This window comes from Megascapheus bottae, chromosome 31 (assembly GCF_031878675.1).
Source record: "Megascapheus bottae isolate mThoBot1 chromosome 31, mThoBot2.hap1, whole genome shotgun sequence".
Classification (NCBI taxonomy): Eukaryota; Metazoa; Chordata; class Mammalia; order Rodentia; family Geomyidae; genus Megascapheus; species Megascapheus bottae.
The window spans coordinates 6,334,965-6,360,729 of record NC_143539.1 but is presented as its reverse complement, the minus strand read 5'-3'; the positions used below and the strand labels follow the sequence as shown (position 1 = coordinate 6,360,729).

The following is a 25,765-nucleotide window of genomic DNA, read 5'->3' as shown; positions in this document are numbered from 1 at the left end:
AATGATCCACCAGAAAACCAGTAGTGGAGCAATGGTTCAAAGTGGTAGAGCTCTATCCTTTGGATAAAAAGCTTCAAGGATAGCATCTGTGTCCAAAGTTCAAGCCCAACAACCGACACAAAGGTCTCTCATGTTTGTATTCCAGGCATAATCTTTGGGTTCTTTGCACCAAGACACCTACATGTAAAATCATTACCAATCATAAATAACCATGATAATACAAGCCATTTAATAAAGTGAGTGTACTTGCCAAGGGGGTTGGAAATTCAGTGGAGATTCTTTGCAAGCCCTTGGTGGCTGGTGTTTTGTGCCATGTTTGTGGTTACTATTTCCCAAGCCTGGCCTGTCCCTCTGCCCACTGTGACTCTGGAATGTTGTCTCCAGGGCTGAGTAACATTCTACTAAAATGTGGCTCTGATGGCAAGTCATGGACAGTGGTGGATCCTCTACATGACCTCAAGTACAGCACCAGGCTTGAATCACAGCAGGCCCACTCCTGGGCTGGAGTGCTTACTGTAAATTCCTGCTGGGCTTTCTTCTTCCACACTCACAGTTCTGGATCTTTCTTAGCCCACACACCTCCAATCCATCATCCCAGAGCCTCCCTAAATGTGTCCTCATGAAACACTGTAAACCCATAACCACCTATCTTCTACCAATCATTTGAATGAAATGCACACTTCTCCTGAGATCCTCAAAAAAAATCCACCCATACCTTCAGGATCCTTGGTCTGAGAGACCCTCTTTCTGAAGCTCAAAAACTACTCAAGATGTGAAAGGTAATAGATCCACAAACCTGAGGTACTTCTTTCCCCAAGTGCAGCTAAGCCAGTTTGTTTCCCATTGATTTCTGAGGTCCTCCCCTCCCCAGCTCACTGGCTGTATCTTAAACTAGGATGGGGTTCATGATAGAGAAGGGAGGGTAAGAGATTGTATGCAAGGAAAACAAAACAGCTATCCATCAAGGCCAAAAGCCAGCCTTCTATCCGCAGAGTATAAAGGCAGCAAATCTGCTCAGCTACCACCATCTGACTGGCACCCTGGCTTCCACCATGCTGGCCTCAGGCATGCTGCTGGTGGCTGTGCTGACCTATCTGACTGGTGATGTCTGTCTGGCAGCAGAGGAAGCTCTCGGGAAAGCTGCCTCCAGGCCCCACGCCATTGCCTTTCATTGGAAACATTCTGCAACTGAACATGGGGCAGATGTACAACTCTCTCATGAAGGTGTGTGCGATGGGGGCTGGGACAGAAGAGCCCAGGGGCAGGGCACTGACCACAGACTGGGTGAGCCAGAGTCTTAATATGCCCATCTGTAACCTGGGACTGTGGCTTCTGCCTGTCATCCTAGCTACTCAGGAGACTGACATCTGAACAATGTAGTCCAAAGCCTGCCCAGGCAGGAAAGTCTGTTAAGACTCTTATGTCCAATGAACCACCAGAAAACTGGAAGTGAAGCTGTGTCTCAAAGTGGTCGTGGGTTAGCCTTGAGCAAAAGAGCTCAGGGATAGTGCCCCAGCCCCCAGTTCAAGCTCCAGGACAGGCACACAAAAAAGTAAAAATACATATTTTTTTAAAAATTTTTCTGAGCCCAAAGAGACCGTATGTGGGACTAGTCAATCTGTTCATTTTGTCAGAATTTGGGGAAAACCAATGCATCCTCTAAAGTTTGCTGGAAGGGAAAGGAAACCAGTCAGATGGTTCAGGCAGAAAAGAGTTCATTGGGGTGGGGTAGAGAAAACAGGGGCCTGCACCAGGTGGAGGCAGACAAAGGGGAAGGCAAAGCAGAAAAATAGAGACAGGGGAAGGGCTTATGTTGAGCTGGATTTTATAGGGAAAGGTGGGAGGTGGGAGCACAGCGGATGGGAAAGTGATCTCAGAGTCTGGGATCCTTTGCTATCTCACAGTGGAGTAGACAATCAGGTGATTCCTGGTTTGAGCCAGAAGAGGAAGAGGGGAGGGGCTCTTCTCCCTAGCAGACCAAACATTCCAGGCTTTTGGGTGATGAGGGCCAGGAGTTTGGCCTAGCATGTACGAAGACCCGGGTTCAAGTACCACAGACATAGAAAAAAGCTGGAAATTGTGCTGTGGTTCAAATGGTAGAGCTCTAGCCTTGAAAAAGCCCAAGGACAGTGCTTAGACCCTGAATTCAAGCCCCAGGCAAAAAAAAAGTACTATAAATGGGTGATGATTCTCTTTGGCTACTTCCTCTGGCAAGGGGCATTGACCTTGGAGGGTTGAAGGTGAGGTTGTTGTCAACAAGGAGAAGGCAGCAGGCAACAACTGTTTCTTGGAGATGTGCATGGTTATGTGTCATTGGATAAAATCTGAAAAAAATCTTACAAGCCAGGGGCTGAGCAATTAAAAAAAATTATTCTAGGGCACACACATGTCAGAAGGAAGGGTGCAGGGAAGAAAATTAAAAATTGGGCCTGGCACAGTGGCTCATGTCTGTAAGCCTAGCTACTCAGAAGGCTGAGATCTGAGGATCATGGTTCAAAGCCAGCCAGGGCACTACAAAGCCCAAGAGACTTTTATCTCCAATTAATCACCAGAAAACTGGGCATGGTGCTGTAGCTAAAGGGTATGGAAGTAGCCTTGAGCAGAAGAGCTCAGGGACAATGCCCAGGCCCAGAGTTCAAGTCTCAAGATGCACAAAAAAAATTGGGTGCCTTGGCTAATTCCTATCTCCTGTGTTCCAGGCGGTCCTGGAGTTGGTGGAAAATGTCCCTAACAGGCCGGGAATTTAGCCTAGTGCTAGAGTGCTTGCCTAGCATGCAAGAGACCCCGGTTCTGTTCCTCAGTACCACATACATAGAAAAGGCCAGAAGCGGTGCTGTGGCTCAAGTGGTAGAGTGCTAGCCTTGAGAAAGCCCAAGGACAGTGCTCAGGCCAGAGTGCATGCTCCAGTACTGGCCAAAACAAATTGTCCCTAGCTACTTCTGATATCTGACAACTGGGTAGGAAAGAGCGCGGTAGACTAGTTATTGTTGATATCCATGGTGGACTAGAGCCAGATTGGAGTGGTTAAGGGCCCAGTGGGAGACAGATGGATGGGTTGCAGAGTACATATGGGACACCCAGGAAACTGCTAAGGTCTAAGACTCCGTATATCAGGAGCATAGACAAGAATGTGAAGTCCTGGCCAGCTAGAAGGTAGTCAGGTATGGATGTTCGATAGGCAAGCATCTTAATTTCCTTCTCCTGACCTCTCAGCTCTAGTTCATTTTGAGAGGGCCAGCACAAACTGGCTCCATTTAGGAGGTGACATTAGCTCCTCTCACTGCTCTCCATGGTTCCTCGTTGCCAGGACTGGCCTCATCCTGGGGGTCCAGGTGCTTGTTGCATAGATAGCCCATCCCAGCTGGCATTTATTGGGTTGGGCAACTGTTCCTTGAGCACTTCTGAATGAGGCTAGCACTCAATCACTTTTGAGTCACAGCACCACTTTCCAGTATTCGGCTGGTTAATTAGAGATCAGAGTCTCTTGCTTGAGCCATGCTTCCATCCTGGCTCTTTCAATGGTTATTTGGCAACGCTCAGAAGGATTTTTTTTTCTTGCCCAGGCTGGTGTTGGACCACAGTCTTCACCACAAAAACCCTTTTTATTTCTAATTATAGCAACAAGGAGACCAATAGGAAGAATGAGTAGAGCTGATCCGTAACTTGACAAGAATTAACCCACAAATACCTGCCAGAGTTCTGCAATGAAAAAACTCAGTGTCGCTGCCCGCGGCAACGACACGTCACTTCGGAGGCATACTGGGAATGATCACAGACTCGAATCGCTGCGAGCAGAGGTCGTTTATTTCTCTCTGTCCTCTCTCCTGTCTCCTCTCTCTTCTCTGTCTTTTTCTCTTCTCCCTCCCTCTCCTCTCTCAAACCCCACAGTATTTATATCCCTAAGCAGCCAATCACAGTAAAGGTCATCTGCAAAGCAGCAAACAAACTTGGAAGAAATCTAGCGATCCACTCTATTCACAAGCATGGAAAAAACAAATCAACGAATGCAAAGAAACTTCGTGGTCAACAAGTACTGACTCATTAGCGAGCTGCCAGGTGCCAACTTATAATCTTACTTCCTCAGGAGGCTGAAAGCAATGGTCTCCAACATCTCCCCCTTTTTTTATTTTAGAAAAGAAAAGAAAAGAAAAAAAAGGAAAAAAGGAGAAGACCTAGGATATGTGGGGCTACCATCATATCAGATCGACTGTGCCTGTCTTAGGTTAGTCTTCTTACCCGTCATGGGATCACCAAGTACTCTTTACTTGGCTCCTGTCTTGGGTTGATAGGCTAACAACTGGGACTTACCCGTCTCTGACTACCAGCTGTAGGTAGCCAGTAAGTTGCAATTCGCCATTACAAGATGGCGCCGCTTCCGCACTTTTAGCTTGTTGATCCGTTACAAGGTTCACGTGCTTCCTGCGTGATCGGAAGTCTGCCTGCCGCCATGTTGGAGCCTGCCTATGTTGTGTACGTGTCAGACTGTGATTGGCTTAGTTGTTTAAGGAAGTTAATCTGATTGGTTAAGAGAGCTTTACGAGGCCGGAAGGAGAAGAACGGAAGGGGAGGAGAACCGGAGAGAGAGGGGAATGGAGAGAGAAGCGCAGGTGAACGGCGAGAGAAGAGGAAGCTCGCTGAATAAACGTGGCTTGAGAAGAAGTTGCTGCTGTTGCGTCTTCCTTACCGGCCGAAGGGGACGCGACAACCAGCCATCCATTTAAGCAAGCCAGACCTGAGGGAAAGCACCTGTTTCCATGGCAGCAAACATCTATCATGTCAGCATTTGCTGCCAATGTTGACTTTGCATTATTTTACACAAACAGTATTACAATTATAACACATAAAAACAACCCCAAGCCAATCAATCCTACCCACTTTTGACCAAATTCCAAAACAGTCTCAAATAAACATGACCAATCACCCAAGGTTGCAATATCAATTTGTGTCCAATTATTTGTGTACGTAGAGAGGCTGTCAAGTTATCAACTTGAGTATTTTATGTTATGTCCATGTTATGTCCAAGTTCAAACTCCAGAACAGGCAGCTACACAAGAGGTGCTCATCACCTGCTCTGCAATATTCAATTGTTCTTGCAATAAATCAACTCGTTGATTAAGCATAACAATTCCAGTCCTCAGTTGGATTTTGATCAAAGATGACTGAGTCACAAAATTAGCTCTTGAGGATCCTTGACATCCAGCTCAGGAGGGTGGCCAAGGTTGTTCAGGTTTCCAGAAGCGTGGTATTCATTCCAGGAACTGTACTCGTGCTAAGTAGAAGAGCCTTCATCTAGACCGACATATTTCTGAGGAGCCTCCACCATCTGACATATAAGTCTCTCCGGCACCCAAACGGGACTGTTAGCATCCTGTGGAAAAACACAAACACTTCCTCGCCCCCACATGAGAACAGGGTCTGGTCCTTTCCAGTTTCCAGAAAAACTATCTTTCCACAATACTCAAGGTTTATTACTTCTAGAAGGATTAAAATGTCTATCTCCTGCAGAACGTCCTTCAGCATCAAGAGTTAAAAAATTTAAAGTAAAAAGAGCTATAGCAAGCCTATCCTTGGGAGTCTTCCAATTCCCCCCTTTTTTGTTTTAAAAGCAATAATTTTAATGTCTGATATGCACGCTCTACTATCCCCTGTCCTTGAGGATTGTAAGGAATACCTGTTTTATGAACAATATTTAAAGTTGCACAAAATTGAATAAAGGAAGCAGATGTATATGCCGGACCATTGTCTGTCTTTATACTTTTAGGCATCCCCATAGCTGCACATGCACGCAGCACATGAGATATGACATCCTTAACCTTTTCTCCAGCATGCGAGGAAGCAAATATGAATCCAGAAAAAGTACCAATATGCCGGGGACAGCCGGCAGCAAACCAGGGTTCGCGGATTGGGATTCCTGAAATAGGGGCAAGGACTAGGAAAAAATAGAAGAGAGACAAACAGATGGAGTTCGGGAGGACTACAGCCCAAGTCAGCAGTCCAAGAAGACTGTGAGCTCCAGACTGCCGCCTAAGACTCTGTCTTGTTTATTTTAAGTTCCAACCTTAAATACTCTTCTTAAAACTAGGAACTGCCAGAGGCTACATTCATACAAATCACATATAGGATAAATGAGAAAGGATTAACATTGCTTAAAGTCATCATGATAAGAACTGATTGACATTGCTTAAAGTCATCCTGATAAGAACTGATTGACATTGCTTAAAGTCATCCTGATAAGAGTTACTTCCTTGTGTATACAGTTGTGTAGGTCCAAGGTCAGGTCCAAGGTCATTGACCCCACAGTCGGTCCCCAACACCAATAGATACATGCACATACTGCAGAGTACCAAAGCTAGGCACATGAGTAACATCCATTTGCCAAATATGATTGGGTTGTAAACCTCTTGGATTTATACCCAGACGAGCTACTGGAAGGTGTGGGGAGCCGGAGCGGCCGCCATTACAAGATGGCGCCTGTTCCCTGCCTCGCTCCTTGTAAACAACTTCTTAGTTCTCCTTATTTGGTATGTGAGTGCGGAGCCTTTGCTCGCTCCACTGAGTCTGCGCGTATGACGTCAGAGGCCTGACCAATCCCGAGTTTTAAAATGGCCCTGGCAACAGAGCAGCCAATGGCAAAAGCCCCGTGTTCCTTGATTGTATATAAGCAGCTGCATTTCCCTGCCCCGGGCCCCTCTGCTTCAGCTCTCCCTTCAATCAAGTTGCTCTTCAATAAAGCATGATATGAGAAGGATCCTCGGGTGGTGTCCGTTCTTCCCTGCTGGTCAGGGATGCCGGGCGCCGCAGGAAGGGAGGGAGCACACTTTTGACATTGTCTAACAATCATTCAGGCTTGCTCCTTTGTAATATTAAAGCCCTGTTTAAGGGTCATACTATTAACATGGAATTGAGAATGAAAATGAGTAGCCTGTTCCATTACTGAAAAAATGAAAATAGTTTTTGTGCCAAGTCAGCTAATTGATTTCCTTTACTTAACGGGCCTGGCAATCCCATGTGAGCTCGTACATGCCCAATAAAAACAGGATCACTACGTTTCCACAAAATTTTTTGAATCTGGAAAAACATAGAAAAGGCAGTAGTTTGTGGTGAAATAGGTCCAGCAGTTTCCAGAGAAGGAAAAAGCTGAACAATATACAAGCTATCAGAAAAAGTATTTAAAGGAACATAAGGATAGCGTTGTAAGGCTACAATGATAGCCTCCAATTCTACTAATTGAGCGGACTTATGAGGGGTAACATGTGTAAATACAGTATTTTTAGTAACCACAGCAGCAGTGCCAAGAGAAGATCCATCTGTAAATACTGTCTAAGCCTTTGGGATTCTTTTTAACTATAGTGGGAAATATAACGGGATGTTCTAAACAGAATGATAATAAACTAGATTTGGGAGGATGATTATCAAAGCAGGCTTGAGTAGAACATCATATAATGGCCCATTCATTGGTATTTCCGATTAAATATTCCAATTGTTGAAATGTATAAGGGGTAATAATTTTACAAGGATGAACTCCAAAAACCTTAAGGGACGTAGTAAGGGCTTGCATAATTAATTCAGCTATCATAGATGGATAAGGCATAATTACTTTCTTTGGGGAGGTTGAAAAATGGACCCACAAAAGAGGACCCTCTTGCCAGAAAACTCCGGTAGGTGTATAAGCAGAAGAAATTACAATAAACATGAGTTCTTTAGAAAAATCAATACGATCACAATGAGCTCTTTCTATAGCTTTTTCTACAAGAAGAAAGGCTTCTCTTCCTTCTGGAGTAAGCTCCCTAGGCGACGAGGGATCAGGATCCCCTCGTAATATCTCAAATAAGGGTTTAAGTTGTCCTGTAGATAGACCCAAGGAGGGACGTAGCCAATTAATATCCCCTAAGAGATGTTGAAAATCATTTAAAGTAATCAATTTATCTTTAGCAATTTGAATTTTTTGTGGCTTAATAATTTGATATCCCAAATAAAGAATGGAAGAACCTGATTGTACCTTTTCCTCAGCTATATGAAGTCCATGACTCTTTAACATATCTGACATCAGGCCAAATATTTGTAAAAGTAAATTTAAATTGGGGTGTGCTAATAAAACATCATCCATATAATGTATTACCATCACGTCAGGATAGCTTTCTCTTAATGGCTGCATCAACATACACCTGACACATTGTGGGGCTGTTAGCCATACCCTGAGGTAGGACTTTCCATTGAAATCTTTGACAAGGACCTTCACTGTTCATAGCGGGTACTGAAAAGGCAAACCTTGGAACATCCTCAGGATGTAATGGAGTAGAAAAAAGCAATCCTTAATATCAATAGCAATAATTTGATGTCCTTTTGGAATGGCTACAGGATTAGGGAGGCCAGGTTGCGAGGGACCCATAAGTTGCATAGAATTATTAATGACCCTCAGATCATGAAAAAGTCACCATTTTCCAGATTTCTTTTTTATTACAAAAATGGGGGAATTCCAAGGAGAAGTAGAAGGCTCAATGTGGCCAGCCTGTAATTGCTCTTGTACTAACTTTTGGGCCGCTTGGAGTTTCTCCTTTGATAAGGGCCACTGAGGGACCCAAATAGGATTATTAGATTTCCAGGTTATTTTTAATGGTGATTTCACAGTGGCCCTTAATGAAAAGGATAACCAACTCCACAGCGGTCATTTTTCTTGGTTATGGGTAGAGGATGAGGATTTCCTTGAAGAAGTTTTACTAGACCTTTCCCTTCCAGGTAACCCTGCTTGCGCATCATTGTCCAGTCTCTCTTACCTGGTATATGTCCTGATTCAGGTTTTGCCATCCAGGATTCTTTGTCTTCCTTGACAGGTTCTGTAGTCAGATGTACTCCCATTTCCTGCAATACATCTCTGCCCCACAACGTGATAGGCAATGATGCTAACACATAAGGTGGAAAAGTACCTTTATGTCCCTCCCCATCCTGCCAGGATAAAACTTGAGCACTCCGATCAGGACTTTGCAAAAATCCTAGCCCCCTCAGTATGCAATCAGCCTTCTGAAGAGGCCATTGCTTAGGCCAATGTTGAGCATTAATAATGGATATGTCTGCCCCAGTATCAAGGAGACCCTCAATGGTCATTCCTTGCACAAGTAATTTGAGCAGAGGCCTTTTTGAACAATCCTGCACCCAATAAACCATTTGTTCTTTTCCAGTTGACCCGAATCCCCTGGATTCCCTATTTTGAGGCATACTCTTAAAATTTCTATGCATACTTGGAAGTAAGGTTAATTGGGCTATTCTATCTCCTGGACTGATGACTGAGATACCACGGGGAGAACTTACCATAATTTTAATTTCACCTGTATAATCACAATCTATAACCCCTGGAAGGATATGAAGGCTGGAAAGAGTAAGTGAACTACAACCAAGAAGTAAGCCTACTGAATTTGGAGGGAGAGGCCCTGACACCCCTGAAGGAATTAGTTGGACTCCCATCTCAGGTGTTAATATGAGTCGGGAGGTGGAGCAGAGGTCCAATCCTGCACTGCCTGAGGTTCCTCGGACGAGGGAGTCAATGGAAAGAAGGGGTCCTGATGAGGAATGGTCTGGATTGTACCTGGAGTATGGTGCACTGGCATTTCCATAGCCCCGTACATTTGTGGGCCCAAGGCAAAGGGCCCCGCCTTCCGTTTTTTGACCCCAGTCCATTCCCCGGGCTCCTGTCAAACTCAGTGGCAGATCTACACTCATTAGCCCAATGTTTACCTCTTCTACACTTTGGACAGATCCCTGGCACTGAGGACTTTTCTGTCTTTACCACTGAAGCTCGTTGGAGCCCTTTACTAGGACATTGATTCTTAAAATGTCCCGGTTGGCCGCAGTGAAAACAAGTTCTTTGTCTAGCTCCCCGTGCTGGGTCTAAGGGAGGCACACCCCTCATGGCTGATGCAATCACCTGTCCTGTGACCACTGCATCATTAATGTCCCTACAGACTTTTATGTAAACTGATAAATCCTTCTTCCCTTTCCATGGTCTTATGGCAGCTTGACACCATTTGTTTGCATTTTCAAATGCCAGCTGAAGTATTAATGGCATTGCAGTGTCAGCGTCGCCAAAGACGCGAGTGGCTGTTTGAATGAGTCTATCTACAAAATCTGCATAAGGCTTGTTAGGTCCCTGAAGAACCTTTGAGAGATTACCTTGTAAATCACCAGAAGCTTGTAAGGTCTTCCATGCTCTGGTAGCTGCAGTAGCAATCTGTGCATGTGTTCCTGGTTCATACTGGAGCTGTGCCTCTAACGCGGCATACTGACCCTCACCTGTGAGCATCTCAGTATTTCTTTGTGTGAAACCGGCCGCAGCATTTCTAAAGATAACTCCTGCCAGCCAGTCTTCCAAATCAAATATTGTCCTCCACTCAGCACTGCCTTACATAATTTTTTCCAGTCATCGGGAACCAAATTTAAATTTGCCAATGTGTCTAACATACTGATAGTGAAAGGCGCTTGGGGTCCATAAGCCATAACGGATTCCTTTAGCTGCTTAACGGTTTTAAAGTCTATCGGTTGGTGAAATCTTGCCTGATTTTGATCCTCAAACACTGGAAAACCCCACTCATCCCCCATTTCTAGCGCTTCCACTCTTAGCTAACTTGCTGACAGATGGGAGGAGGCCGGCTGTTGGCTCCTCCCACTGAGGCACAGGCTGCTGAACTACGGGCGGTGCCCCCCCCTGTCGTGCAATTCCTCCCCCAAGCACAGGCTTTCAAAATCACTACCACTTCCCTTTCCTGTTTACTCGATTCTCTCTCATCCATCTCTCCAAGCGTCTCTGCACCTCCTGCCACCTGTTGTCTACCTCTTTGTTTGGAGGAAAGCAAGCACTCCCGGATAAGTTGCCACATAGTAATGTAAATCCCACTGTGGTACATGAAGAAATCCTTCATCCAAAACCCAGGGACTTACCTTCGCTATCGTATCCACATGAGCCTTCACCGTGGATTCCTTTCCGACAGTACCGTTAACTTTAAGTAAATCTCCGAGGACTCTAACCATCTGGTCCTTGGAGACTTCCGAACCCATTATTCACATTTATCAACTGCACAAAAGCTTTTCTTTGACTACAACATCCGGTTTTTGGAATCTACTGAACCCTTTATTCCCGGTTCTTTACCGAACCCTTTATTGCCTCGCCCTTTCCACTCTGGCCAGAGACTTCCACGAGGTTCCTCAGTTTCCCCACCATGCCGAAGTGACCTGCGCTTCGGAGGTGGACTGGGAATGACTATTGCCTCGCCCCCCGCGAGGTTCCTCAGTTTCCCCACCGTGCCGAAATACGCTTCGGAGGTGGACTGGGAATGATTGTTGCCTCGCCCCCCCGCGAGGCTCCTCAGTACTTACCCACCGTGCTGAAAAAATGATCCCCGTCGGAGCTGTCAGTTGTCACTGCCCGTGGCAACGACACGTCACTTCGGAGGCGTACTGGGAATGATCACAGACTCGAATCGCTGCAAGCAGAGGTCGTTTATTTCTCTCTGTCCTCTCTCCTGTCTCCTCTCTCTTCTCTGTCTTTTTCTCTTCTCCCTCCCTCTCCTCTCTCAAACCCCACAGTATTTATATCCCTAAGCAGCCAATCACAGTAAAGGTCATCTGCAAAGCAGCAAACAAACTTGGAAGAAATCTAGCAATCCACTCTATTCACAAGCACGGAAAAAACAAATCAACGAATGCAAAGAAACTCCCTGGTCAACAAGTACTGACTCATTAGCGAGCTGCCAGGTGCCAACTTATAATCTTACTTCCTCAGGAGGCTGAAAACAATGGTCTCCAACACTCAATAGGTAGGAGAGTTTTAGCACAGATATAATATAGCCGTGGCTGCTTGGAAAACCTGATTTCTGGTGATGCTAGCAATGCTTAAGTTAACCAAGCCTCTTTAACCAAAGTTCACAAGAGGATCTCCTGGCCTAACGGTCCTTTCACTAGCATCACAGCCCTTTCCGGGTCAGGTTGGGTAAGAGTTGCAAATCTGTATACTACGGGAAGAATGTCAGAAAAGAGTCTTTGTGTCTGCAAATCCAAAGCAGTCTTTCGCCAGGAATCAGATGCATGTGATGGAGTTGAGCAGATATCCAGTCTACTTGTGGAAGATTTCAGGATGGTCTAGGCAGGAGGGAGGCCATCTTCCGGGTTAGAAGAGATGGACAGGAACTGGACTGGGCTGCATCTCTTGGATGGACTGCAGCATCTCCTTGTGGGTTGCCTGCAAATTTCTCCACAGACTGGCTAAAGACATGAAATCTCGTATGCTCCTGGTTGCTTTCTCTTACCATCCTGGCTTTTGCAGATATACTTTAGATGGACATAAAGAATGGCATATTGGTTTTACATCAGTGTTTAAATCACAGCTCACTTACATACGAATAAAAATTTAAGACATACTCATACCATTTTTTTTCTTTTAAATAATGTCTATAATTGCAAAAAATACTATTGAAATTGTAGACATTGTATACGTGCTAACTTACACTGAGAGCAAATTAAATCACACAGAGAGATTAATTTTTAGACACATTTGCTTGCCCCCAGATGGATGCTTCTTTGCCACTTGGGTTTAAAGCTGCATTCCTTTGAACTGGGAACATCTGGTAATTATCACAAAGTTTAGTTACAATTGTAGAGAAAAAGCAAGTAAGTCATTTTGAAACCATGATGACAATTTTTACATATTTTACCCATAGATAGACTAATACTGGTACACAAGCTTTGGGGCACACTTAGATTTTTGGAAAAAGAAAAAAAGAACATTGTTGTATATTCTCTGGAATTCCAGTGTCAAAATACATTTTTGTTTATTGTATGGCAGAACTACATGGTCAATGAGAGAAAGACAGGCAACACCAAGCCAAAAACAAGGCAAACTCAAAACCCCCAATTTTTGACAAAGAAAAGAGTATGTTTGGATATCTGTGCTAACAAAGCACATTAAGTGTTGGGGTTTTTAGTCCTTCATCCCTCCCGACCCGCAGGAGGGATAGAGAGAACACGCCCCAACTAAGACAAGGCTGAGAAAGGAAAGGGCCAGCTGGCCGCCCGCACCCAGCCCTCCCTAGCTGGAGGGAGGACAATCAGACACACCAGGGAGACTCATCAAGGCAAGAACTCATTTACTGTGGAAGTACATTTGGCTAATATAGGATGCAGGAGCCAATCAGCACAAAGGTGGGCAGGGCCAGGGGAGGATGCAACCACAGCCACACCTTCCAACAGGGCGGCAGGCACCATCTCAGCCAGGTGTGGTCCCAAGCCATTTCCCTGATGTGACGTGCCCCACATCTCCCCCTTCTTTGTTTTATTAAGCAGGTGTTTGCCTTACTCCAGAGTGTGCCTGTCTTAGGTTGTCCCCCTCTGGGAATCTTACCTGTCATTGACTACTACTCTAGCTCTTCAGGCAATTCACCTGTAGGGTTGACGGACCCAAATGGGGATTTGAAATAGGGGGGATGGCCAACGTCAGTAAAGGAAACCCTTCTGTACACCTGCACATCCTGGTAAGGGCCAGGGCCAACCTCATAGGGTTCCCAGTCTGCCATTTCATAGCACAGCATATTTGTGCCAGACTGCCATTAGCTGAACAGCTTTAACCTGATCCTAATCTCTAAGAAACTAAAGGAGCTTATTGATTACACAAGGTCTGAATGTGAATATAAAACCACTGTAACCAAGGGGCCTGCCCACAAAGGGGAGAGGTAAGGGAGCCAACCATTTAGTCCAATCCACAGATTGATGAAAGACTTGGGAGCCCTGGTTGGGTGGCTCCCATGGGCATATTTACTGCTGGGAGATCATGAAGAAACCTGTATTTGAAGCCTGTATTTGCCTGATCCTTATGATAACAAAAATGGGGAATTCTGAAGCTGTTCCTGTATTAATTTTAGTAGCTCCAATTGTTTCTCCCATCAATAGGCCACCGCCCCACCCATAGGGGTTCATGTAATACTGTAACCCCTAGAATGGGGAGCAGTTCTATGCCAATTTTTAATGCAGTCATCATAGAATGCCACAACATCCATATCTTGTCTCTCCCTAGAGATTGTAGGGCAGGTCCTCTTTAAGAACAGTGGCTGAATGGCTCTGGCCAGGGAAGGGGGCATGCTATTTGCTAAGATGCTGCTAGGCCAGCTATGCCCAGGAGCTGGGGCCTGTGGCAGTTTCTAGGAGCTGGGAACTTAAGGCCTGAGAGGAGATAGTAGCTCCTTGCGGACAGGGTATTTTAGGTGGAGTTAGGCCTTTTGTCTGACCTGAAAGATGTCCTTGTGGGGGATCAGGTCTTAGCCATCCCCTAGGGCAATCTCTTTTGAAGTGGCCTTGCTGGCCACACCCATAACAAACTCCTCTTCTAGCCCCACTGAAAGAGGTAAGGGTGATAGAAAGTGCCTAGACAAGTAAAGCCGTTTGGGCTTGTAGGACCACAACCAGCGTCTGTGACTGGTGGGCCTGAGTGCCCACATCCTTAGTGGCTACTATCCACCTCCCAATAGATCTTTCCTTCATTCCTGCACAGGCCAGTTTGTGGTCTGTGGTCATCCCTTCCCAGACCAGCATAAACTGCTCTTGGAGGGGCCCCGAGGGGAACTTTCTTTGGAGGCTCCGTTCTACTCTTTCTATAAAGGTGGCAAGGTCCTCGGTAGCCTTCCGAGTAATTATTGGAGGCTCTGAGGGGCCTTCTTCCAATTTCTTCCATGCAGCCAGTCCCAAAGCCCGCACCTGCTCTTGGTAGGGGGCAGGGATAGCAGCCTGCTGGAGGCCTGTGGAAAAGTCATCACTGGATCCTCATAGATCCCATAAGTCACAGGGACCGGGGATTAACAGCCTCGTTCCTCTCGGCCTGGGCATGGCACTCCTCGTTAAAAAAGGCACACCATTTGAGGTATAGGGGGCCAGGGAGCACAGCCTTGGTTAAACTTTTCCAGTCTTGGGTGGTGCACCGCTGGTGAGCCAGGCCTTGGAAGATGGTTTCAGCCCAGAGAGAATTAGGCCCATCCTCAGAGACTGCTTTAAGCTCTTTTAAATCTTGGGCCTCCCAGGGATACCATTGGGCAGGCCAGTCTATTGCCCCCAGGGTTAGCATTTACCAGGAAAGGCAAGCATGGTGGGGAGGAGTAAAATGGCTGCTTAACTTCCTCTTCCGGTTTAACACGAGGTGGTGAAGCAGGGAAGAGGGATAGTAAAATGTCGGAGGCCGCTCCACACCCCAATCGTCTGCCACAAATTCCGGGGCAGGAGCACTTGGTGTAGGGCTCAGGGGCCCGACCTCAGGATCAAAGGGGACCAAAAATCCCTCCTCAAGGAGAGGCTCTAAACCCTCCTCCTCCTGATCAGCGGGAGGGCCAACTCGCCCCCACCCTGAGCACTCCTCAGTAAAGGTTTCCCCAGCTGGGTCGCCCTTGGAGGCTGTCCCTAGATGTCTCCTTAACTGAGCAGGAATAAAAGCAGGCCTTGAGGGCAGACAGAGTGGGGAAGACCCCGAGGGGAGGATCCTCTCCCAAGTCAATCTTTCTCCTTCTCACCAGGTGCTCTACGCAATCCCATGCGGCCCAATTGAAAAGACTGGCCACCATTAACCACAGAGCGGCACATGTTAAGGCTTCCCAGACCTTCTCAGCCTGGGGATCCGAGATCTCCAAACCTCTGCTTTTAAATCTAGACGCTTTGAGCGCTGGGTCCTCATTCTTGGTGTGAGTTTGCCCCTAGACTCTTACCTCATAACCCACTTGGCTCGGCCCACCCACGGTTCCGCTTCTGATGAGTTCTTTTCGTGCCCCACGTTGGTTCCAGAATATCAGGGTTTTTATTCCTTCATCCCTCCCGACCTGCAGGAGGGATAGAGAGAACACGACCCCACCAAGACCAAGCCGAGAAAGGAAAGGGCCAGCTGGCCTCCCGCACCCAGCCCTCCCTCGCTGGAGGGAGGACAATCAGACGCTCCAGGGAGACTCGTCAAGGCAAGAACTCATTTATTGTCGAAGTACATTTGGCTAATATAGGATGCAGGAGCCAATCAGCACAAAGGTGGGCAGGTCCAGGAAAGGTACTCTCACTGAGGACCATTCAGCTAACATCAGCATAAAGGTGAGCAGGGCCAGGGGAGGATGCAACCACAGCCACACCTTCCAACCGGGCGGCAGGCACCATCTCAGCGAGGTGTGGTCCCAAGCCATTTCCCTGATATGACGTGCCCCACACATTAGGTGGTCAGGCCTCAGTTTCCAAGGCCTGTGAAAAGAGGCTGCAACTTGTTAGCAAGGCACATTAGAATAAATGGATGGAGTCATTAGCTGGATGGAAGGGTAAAGGTCAGATGAGGTCAAACCCTTAACTCTTCACGTAGCCATGATGGTGAGTTTCTGAACAAAATATGTGAGTAAGAAAACTTGGTGGAGATTTATTGAGTAAGTAAGCAAGCACACAAGCAGAAAAACAAGGAAGGAAGGGGCACCCTCTAACACAGTGTCAGTACTCTTGGGGGAGGGAGAGAAAGAAAGAGAGAGAAGGAGAGAAATTGAGAGGGAGGGAGAGGGAGAGAAAGAGATTGAAGTGTGAGACAAGGAAAGTTACCTACCTTGAGGAGATGGCTGGAGGCAGAGATGAAGGGCTTAGAGAGACAGAGAAAGACAGGCAAAGAAGACCTGAACATATGGAAACTCTAACCATTTACCATTATTTTAGAAGAAATTGTCCAAATCTCGCAATACTGTAGGGTCAAAAGTACCATATTTAGGTCAGTGATTGCAAGTATACAATTGGTTCTAAGGCCAAATGTCTAAGCAGCTAAGGTTTTGTTTTTTTTTTAATGTGTGATTGTCCAATTGATTTCAAACACAGAATGGCTAGCATTTCAGAGGAAGCCTAAATGGGAGGGGGTGGTCCATGGGACCAAGCCTGCATCACGCTCTCAAGGGTGCAAGCCAAAAGTTTGGGTTATTGAGACTGATTTTCTAGAGTATAAGCCATTTTTGGCTTGAGTGTTAGAATATCTAAAGAGAGAAGGAGGGGTCGGCAATTTGGCCTAGTGGTAGAGTGCTTACCTAGCATGCAGGAGGACCGAGGTTCGATTCCTTGGTACCACATACATAGGGGGAAAAAAGCCAGAAGTGGTGCTGTGGCTCAAGTGGTAGAGCTCTAGCCTTGAGAAAAACCCAAGGACAGAGCTCAGGCCCTGAGTTCAAGCCCAGGATTGGCAAAAAAAAAATAGAGAGAGAGAAGGAACCAGCTTGGGTGTGACAACAGGGAGTCTGTTGAGTACATGGGGGAGGGATTGGGAGGAGGAGTTCTGCCAGACCTAGAAGGGGGACGTTCCATAAAACGTAGAAGGTGTGGGTTTGTAGACAAAGAGGTGGAGCAGTCCATTGGATACAGGGGCGGGATTATGTAGATGTAGAGGGGGAGGAGTCACATAGGCACAGAGGGGGAGGAGTCTGCTGAGTGTTAAAAGCTTAGGAATGGCTGGTGTCTGGAACCATTTCCAGAGCCTTTTCCAGAGTGAGGCCCAGATTTCCTAGTTTAGGTGTCCCCCAAACTGGAAATGACAGGCCAAGGAGGCAGAGGGAGCCTCTGGTGTGATGCTATGTCTAGCCAGACAGAGAGCAGAGGACTGGAAGAGTAAAGAGGAGGGGAAGAGGAGGGGGGAGTCAGTCAAAGGTAGAAGGGAGGGGAAGAGTGGGGGGGAGTCAGTCAGAGGTAAGGAGAGGTAGAGAATAGGAGGGGGTCCCAGTCACTCACCACGTATAGTGAGGGGCCGGTGTCGTGGATGCGTGGCTAGCAATGGTAAAGGGGAGTCGCTCACCAGATGTAGAGAGGAGGTGAGAAACTGAGATGGGGTTCCTCCAGGTTATGGCAGTTGGGTCCCAGGAGGGATGGTCAAGGAGGTGGCTCATCCCTCAGAAAGAAAAGAGAGGAGTGGATCCAGTGACACCTGACTCTGTCCCCTCCCAGGTTTTGGCACCAGATACAAAATTCCCTGGAAAGGAAAAGAAACCCAGCAGATGGTTGAGGGACAGAAGAGCTTATTTGGGGGGAGCGGGCAGAGAGCAAACTGCTGGCCCCACACAAGATGGAGGCTGGCAGAGACAGAGGTGAAGGAAAAAGACAAAAAGGAAAAAAGGAGGAAATCTGAGTTGAGCTGGAGTATATAAGGAAAGGTGGGAGGTGGGGAGGTAGCTGATGTGGAAGTGATGTCACAGCCTAGGGAACCTCCCACTGTCTGAGGGAGGTGGTCCCAGGTCAGTCCAGACCTCAGCGGGTGAAGAAGTGACATCAGAGTCCGTGGTCCTCTGCTGGAGTCAGGTGACTAGTGGAGGAAGCAGGGTAAGGGCTGTTTTCCTGGGCAGACCTATCCCACTGCGTTACCCGGAAGCTGGTTCCTCAGACTTCCCCATCCACTCTTCCTCCACATGTGAGATCTCTACGGCTCCATGTTCACTGTTTACCTGGGCCCCTGCCACGTCGTGGTGCTGTGTGGCCAGGACGCCGTGAAGGAGGCGCTGGTGGACCAGGCCGACGAGTTCAGTGGACGTGGGAAGCAAGCCACCTTCGACTGGCTCTTCCAAGGCTATGGTGGGTAGGATGCACATGGTGCCTCAGTTTCCCCAGCCCTTCTCTTCTGCATCTTTCGAGCTTCTGGCTCTCCTCAGATCATCCCAATGTCTTCCCACTCTGCCTCCTGGTTCTCTGTGGACAGAAACCCTTCACTCCTTTTGCTTTTGAAAATCCACTTTAAAGTCAGCTCCCCTCTTTCTGCCTCTGCCCTCTCTCCTCCTCCCCTCCATGGGCTAGCTGCCTGTGCGCCTGGGCATGGGTGCTCTCTCCCCTTCTCTGTCTCTTTCCCCATGATCTGCAGATCTTTGGGGCTGAGTCTGAGGTTTTCGTTCCTAGCTCAGTAGGGCTCCCTCTTCTACCCATTGGGGTTCCCTGGCTGCTTTCTTCTTGCTGTCTGCACAACCCGGCCTCTGGACCTCCCCGTTCCCCCAACATCCCCATGGGTGTTCTGTCAGTTCCCCCCCATACTCTGAAGATGCCCTGAATCTGACTCCACTTCTCCAGGCGTGGCCCTCAGCAACGGGGAGCGCAAAAAGCAGCTGAGGTGCTTCTCCATCGCCAGGCTGAGGGACTTCGGCGTGGGCAAGCGTGGCATTGAGGAGCGCATCCAGGAGGAGGCGAGCTTCTTTGTCCAGGCGCTGCGGGACACGAGTGGTGGGTGCAGGGATGAAAGTCAATGGAGGAGAGAGGGAGAGGGCAGCCCTGGACACCTGCCACACTCCAAAGCTTCCCTGATTCTTCAGTCTGGCAACAGGTCACTCTGTTTGGGTATTTTCCAAGGGAGATTTTCCTTGACATCCCCAGTGCCCCCTGCTCTCCACCCCTGCAGATACCCACCCCTATCCCTGCAAATATCCAACTCTCCACTCCTGAAGTCCACTCACCCTTTACCCTTCATACACCCTCGCCTTCACTCCTGAAGACCCCTAACCTTCACCCCTGCAAAGCCCACTCTCCACACCCCCTAACTCTCCATCTTCCACCCCTGCAGACCCCGTGAACCCTACAGATCCCCTCCCTCCACCCCTGCACACCCTCAACATCCACCCCTGCAGACCCCCACCCTCCACCTCTATGGACCCTCGGCTTCCACCCTACTCCGCTGCAGACTTGCCACCCTCCATCTCTGCAGGCATCTCCATAAACCCCTCACTCTCCACCCTGCAGGCTCCTTCATAGTTCCCACCTTCTCCCTGAGCAAAATGGTCTGCAATGTGATCAGCTCCATTGTCTTCGGGGACCGCTTCGACTATCAGGATGAGGAGCTCCTGTCTCTCCTGAGAATGATGCTGGGAAGCTCCCAGTTCACAGCCACCCCCATGGGGCAGGTAACCTGGCCACAGTCCTGCTACGAGTGTTTGAGCAAAATCCAGCTCGAGAAAATACACTGGTGGCTCAGGCCTATTATCTTAGCTGCTCAGGAGGCTGAGATCTGGGAATGTTTTTTTTGCCAGTCCTGGGCTTGAGCTCAGAGCCTGAGCGCTGTCCTTGCACTTTCTCAAGGCTAGAGCTCTACCACTTGAGCCTCAGCACCAGTTGTGGCTTTTTTCTATGTATGTGGTACCGAGGAATCGAATCTGGGTCTTTGTGCATGCTAGGCAAGCACTTTAACCACTAGGCCAAACTCCTGGCCCCTGGGGATGGTGTTTTAAAGCCATCCCAGGATAGGAAAGACCATGAGACTCTTATCTCTGATAAAGCAACAGAAAATCAAAAGTAGTACTGTGGCTCAATTGGTAGAGTGTTAGCCATGAGCAAAAGACAGTGTCCAGGCCCTGAGTTCAAGTCCCACAGCTGACAAAAATAAACCAACCAAGAAACTTGAAAGCCAATGACTCAAGTCTGTAATCCCAGCTACTCAGGAGATTTCAGCTACTCAGGAGGCTGAGATCTGAGGATGGAGGTTTGAAGCCATCCTGAGTAGGAAAGTCTGTGAGATTCTTACCTTCAATTAAATGAGGCGTGGATCAAGTGGTAGAGCACCTGGGAGACGCAGCATAGTCCTCACCAGGACTGGCAGGGCGCATCTGTCAGAGGTTGTAAAGTTGCTTCGCTGCCACCTCGCAGCCCAGGAGCTGAGCAGGGTGTGGTGTCGGCACTCTTCCAGCAGCTCTGTTTTCAGCCCGTGGTGGAAATGGTGACCAGGAGAACTAGGGATTGCTCACTTGTTCTAGGTTCTAGGGAAACTTTCCAGGTACAAAATGGAGGGTACAATGGGGGCAGGGGTGTGATTGTGCTTTCTGTTCTCCTGGAGATTGAGCCCAAGGCCTTGTACATATGAGGCAATCACCTGTCATGTGAGCCACGTCGCCATTCCTTATTGTATTGTATTTATTCATTCATTTATGTCTGTGAGGCAGGGTTGCCTCAACCCTGAGGCTTTTCCTGACTCCATCTGCAGAGTAGCTGGGATTTAGGTGTGTAATCTGCTGCCTGGTGAATGGAGGTCTTTTCTTTGCTTTCTCCCCATGACCCCCTGTCCTCAGGTCTTTGAGATGTTCTCTTCCATCATGAAGCACCTTCCAGGCCCACAGCAGCAGGCCCTTAAGGAGCTGCAGGGGCTGGAGGACTTTGTAAGCAGGAAGGTGGAGCAGAACCAGCGCACCCTGGATCCCAACTCCCCACGGGACTTCATCAACTCGTTTCTCATCCGCATGCAGCAGGTAGGTCCAGCCACCTGGCGGTGGGCGGAGATCCACAGCCAGGCAGAGGGGCCTCAGATGGGGCTGGGTGGAGAACACAGAGCTGGGTGAGTTATACACCTCATCCTCCGTGTTGATCTCATGACTGATCATATAAATAATGCTCACAGTTGGCTGGGTGTGGCTTGGTGGCAGAGTGCTTGCCTAGCATGCACAAAGCCCTGGGTTTGATTCCTCAGTACCACATACACAGAAAAAGGCAGAAGTGGTGCTGTGGCTCAAGTGGTAGAGCTGTGGCCTTGAGAAAGTCCAAGGACAGGGCCCAGGCCCTGAGTTCAAGCCCCAGGACTGACAAAAAACAATAATCCGTAATGTGGATCACAATTAACATGTATGTTCATCTAGATAGCCTTATCCACAGAGAAGATAACAGTAACTTTACCCCATGGCCTATGTCATTCCTGGGGCTTGAACTCAGAGCCTTGGTGTTGTTCCTGAACTCCTTTGCTCAATTCCTGCTCTCTCCCACTTGAGCCACAGTACCACTTCCAGCCTTGGAGTGCTTTATTGGAGATAAGAGTTTTATGGACTTCGTTCCCAGGCCGATTTCAAACCATAATCCTCAGATCTCACCTTCCTGAGAAGCTAGGCTGACAGGCATGAGGTACCAGTGCCAGTCTATACTAGGCCTTAGTTAGAGCCGTGTGTGTGTGTGTGTGTGTGTGTGTGTGTGTGTGTGTGTGTGTGTGTGTGTGTGAGTCCTAGGACTTGACATTGGCTCCTGGGCAGTGTTCCTGAGCTTCTTTTTCTCAAGGCTATAGCTCTACCACTTGATCCATAGTCCTACTTCCGGTTTTGTTTTGTTTGTTTTTGTTCTTGTTGTTGTTGTTTTTTTCCCCTTGTTAATTGGAGGCAAGAGTTTCACAGCCCAGATTGGCTTCCAGTAGTATATCCTCAGATCTCAGTGTGCTGAGTAACTGTTATTACAGGTATAAGCCACCAGTGCCCAGCCCAGCATAAGTGTTTGTTGTCGTTGTTGCTGTTGTTATTTGTCAGTCCTTGGACTTGAACTCTGGGACTGGGAATTGTCTCTGAGCTCCTCAACTCAAGGCTACCGCCCTACCCCTTGAGCCAGAGCACCACTTCCAGTTTTCTGGTGATTAATTAGAGATGAGAATCTCATGGACTCTTTAGTGTCTGGGCTGGCTTTGAACCTCGATCCTCAGATCTCAGCCTCCTGAGTAGTTAGGATTCCATCATAACTGTAGAATGGAGTTATATTCAGATCACAATGAGGAATCATAGCTCAGAGTTTGTCGGTGATCTGCCGGAGCTCACACAAGATGGAAGCTGTGCCATCTAGCTTACTCCTGATCTGTCTAGGACATTTATTCTTTAAGCTACCACACCAAATGAGAGTGAATGGTCTAGAGTTCAAGAGCTAGCACTGGCATACACACACACACACACACACACACACACACACACACACACACACACACACACACACACAAATCAGATGGCCAGGGGGGCAGAGGCCTAGTTTAGTTGGTAGAATGCCAACAATGATCAAAAGTGTCAGGTACCAAGATTGAGTCCCAGTCTCAGCCCTTACAAGGAATAAAAAAATAAAGCTGAACACAAGTTGCTCATGCCTATAATCCTACCTACTCAGGAGGCTGAGATCTGAGGATCATGGTTTGAAGCCAACCTGGGTAGGAAAGTCTATAAGACACTTAACTCCAGTGAATCACCAGAGAACTGGAAGTAGTGGTGTGGCTTTAAGTAGTGGAGTGTTCACTTTGAGCAAAAGAGCTTGGGGACAGTGCCCAGGCTCACATTTCAAGTCCCAGAATGGACAAAATCAATCAATCACACAACTAATCAGGAGGTCAGCCAAGGAAAAGTGAGAAGTGCATTTTGGGTCAGAGTCAGAATCCTGGGCAAAATTCTGGAAACTGAACAGAGAGGTGGCAGATTGATTTTCCACCTCTGACCTCACAGAGGTAGATCCCCAAGAGAATGTTCCAGAAGATGCTTCAAGGGCATGAGAAGTGGGGTGGACTTGAACTCATCTCTTTCCCTGCAGGAGAAGAAGAACCCCAACACAGAATTCCACATGAAGAACCTGGTTCTCACCACACTGAATCTCTTCTTTGCGGGCATGGAGACTGTCAGCACCACCTTGCGCTATGGCTTCCTGCTGCTCATGAAGCACCCGGATGTGGAGGGTAAGGCTGGGAGGGGCGGGGACAGAGACTGGCGAGGGGGGGATCGTAAGAGCTCTGCTAAGTCATCTGCAATGTCCTCATTTGTCCCAAGAACCTGGACCCTCACACAGGCTTTGCCTGAATCAACAGAGCAGGGAGAGTAGCCTGTGGACTTGGCTATTCAAGTCTTAGCAAGAAAAATATAGGGAGCCAGATGCTGCTGTCTCAGGCCTGTCATCCTAGCTACTCCGAAGGCTGAGATCTGAGGATGGGGGTTCATAGCCAACCCTGGCAGGAAAGTCCAGAAAACTATTATTTCCAATGAGTTACCAGAAACCTGGAAGTGATGCTGTGCCTTAAAGTGCTGAGGCAATAGGCTTAAGTAAAAGTGCTTAGGGACAGACACCAGGCTCTGACTTGAAGCCCAACAACCCACAAAAGAAATCACACACACACACACACACACACACACACACACACACACACACACACACAGTGCTACTGAAACTGATTGGTAAATTACTGATCTAAACCACAAAGAATGTCAATGCCTTCTTCTCCAGCCCACACTCCTAAGACCCCTCCCTTAATTCAACAGGACTGTGAGCTAATTGCCAATAGCTGTTTTGAATGAATGATGAGATGCACAGTTTGCTTTCCTCCCTCCCTCCCCCCATCCCTCCCTCCCTCACCCCTACTTTCCCTCCCTCCCTCCCTCCTTCCCTCCCTCTTTCCCTTCTTCCTTCCTTCCTTCCCTCTTTCTGTCAGATGAGGGACTTGAATTCAGGGCTGTGGTGCTGTCCTCAGCTCTTTCATTCAAAGGTAGGGCTCTACCACTTTGAGCACAGCACCACTTCTAGTTTTCTGGTGGTCACCGGAGATAACCATTTCAAGAACTGTTCTACCCACACTGGCTTTGAACCCTGATCGTTAGATCTCATCCTCCTGAGTAGCTCGGGTGACAGGCATGAGCCACCAGCACAAAGGTCTTTTTTTAAATTGATTATTTATTTTTACTTTCATCCATGCTTCAAAGCTTTCAGATATCTAAATACATTTCCCCTTTCTTTCCCTACCCCAGCCAAAGTCCAGGAAGAGATCGATCGAGTCATTGGCAGAAACCACCAGCCCAAGTTTGAGGACCGAATGAAGATGCCCTACACAGAGGCCGTGATCCACGAGATCCAGAGATTTGGAGACATGATTCCCATGGGGCTGGCCCGCAGAGTCACCAAGGACACCAAGTTCCGGGGGGTTCTTTCTGCCCAAGGTGCCACTAGCCAGACCCTGGGACCCCAACTGTGTTACACTCTCTCTACTCCCTGTCTTCCTTTTTTTTCTCATATGCTTTTCTGTAATTTTATTTTTTAAATATTTTATTGTAATTAATAAAAGGGTTACATGATATTTGCCAGATAGAAGGTGCATTAATTCACATACATTGATACCCTTTCACATGTCTTGGTCCATATTACCCTCCCCCCCACCCACTACCCACCCCCCGTCTTGGTTTTCCCCCCTTCCCTATCAAATTTAAAATAAACAAATACAAATAGATTCAATATGTCAGATAACAAAGTGAGATACTGTAACAATATGAGATACCCAAGGGACAGCAAAGGAGATGAAAGATAACATGGTACATTAAGGACAACAATCGTTCGTTATATGGCTTTTGTTTAATATCCTGGAGGTCCTTTCAATTAGCTTCATACTATATGGCCTTATGTATCAAAGTTTTGCTCTATTGCAGATCTCTGCTAATAGAGCCCAAGGTTTCTATTGATTATGAAAAATGAGGGAAACCATTGAGCCTAAGTTCCTTTGAGTCTGGCTTACTTCACTTAATATGATTTTTTTCTTAGTCTTTCCATTTACTAACAAATGAGTCGATGTCATTCTTTCTGACAGCAGCATAGAATTCCATTGTGTACAAATACCACAACTTGTTGATCCACTCATCAACTGAGGGACATCTAGGTTGGTTCCATATCTTTGCTATGGTGAATAGTGCTGCAATGAACAATGTTGTGCTAGTGGATTTAGTATGCCCTAGATTCTGGATAGTTGGGTAAATGCCAAGTAGTGGAATTGCTGGGTCATAGGGGAGTTCTTTGTTTAGCCTTTTGAGGAACTGCCACACTGCTTTCCATAGTGGTTGAATGAGTTTGCACTCCCACCAACAGTGTAGTAGTGATCCCTCCTGGCCACATCCCCTCCAGCATCTGTTGCTATTAGTTTTCTTGATCCTGGCCATTCTAACTGGAGTGAGGTGGAATCTTAGAGTTGTTTTGATTTGCATTTCTTTTATGACCAGAGATGTGGAGCATTTCTTCATGTGTCTATAGGCCG

At 47.4% G+C, this 25,765-nt stretch overlaps 1 pseudogene across 1 annotated transcript in view; it reads left to right on the top strand.

Annotated features, from left to right (window-relative positions):
* The first annotated feature begins 1,033 nt into the window (after window positions 1-1,033).
* The window catches only part of LOC150043817 (cytochrome P450 2A5-like), a 32,576-nt pseudogene continuing 7,844 nt past the window's right edge, over window positions 1,034-25,765 (top strand). Inside the window, exons 1-8 of the transcript XR_016533422.1 lie at window positions 1,034-1,226; window positions 3,793-3,797; window positions 18,424-18,579; window positions 19,066-19,215; window positions 19,729-19,889; window positions 21,048-21,224; window positions 23,293-23,434; window positions 24,495-24,683. The product of XR_016533422.1 is annotated as a cytochrome P450 2A5-like (transcript). The remainder of the gene's footprint in view (window positions 1,227-3,792; window positions 3,798-18,423; window positions 18,580-19,065; window positions 19,216-19,728; window positions 19,890-21,047; window positions 21,225-23,292; window positions 23,435-24,494; window positions 24,684-25,765) is intronic.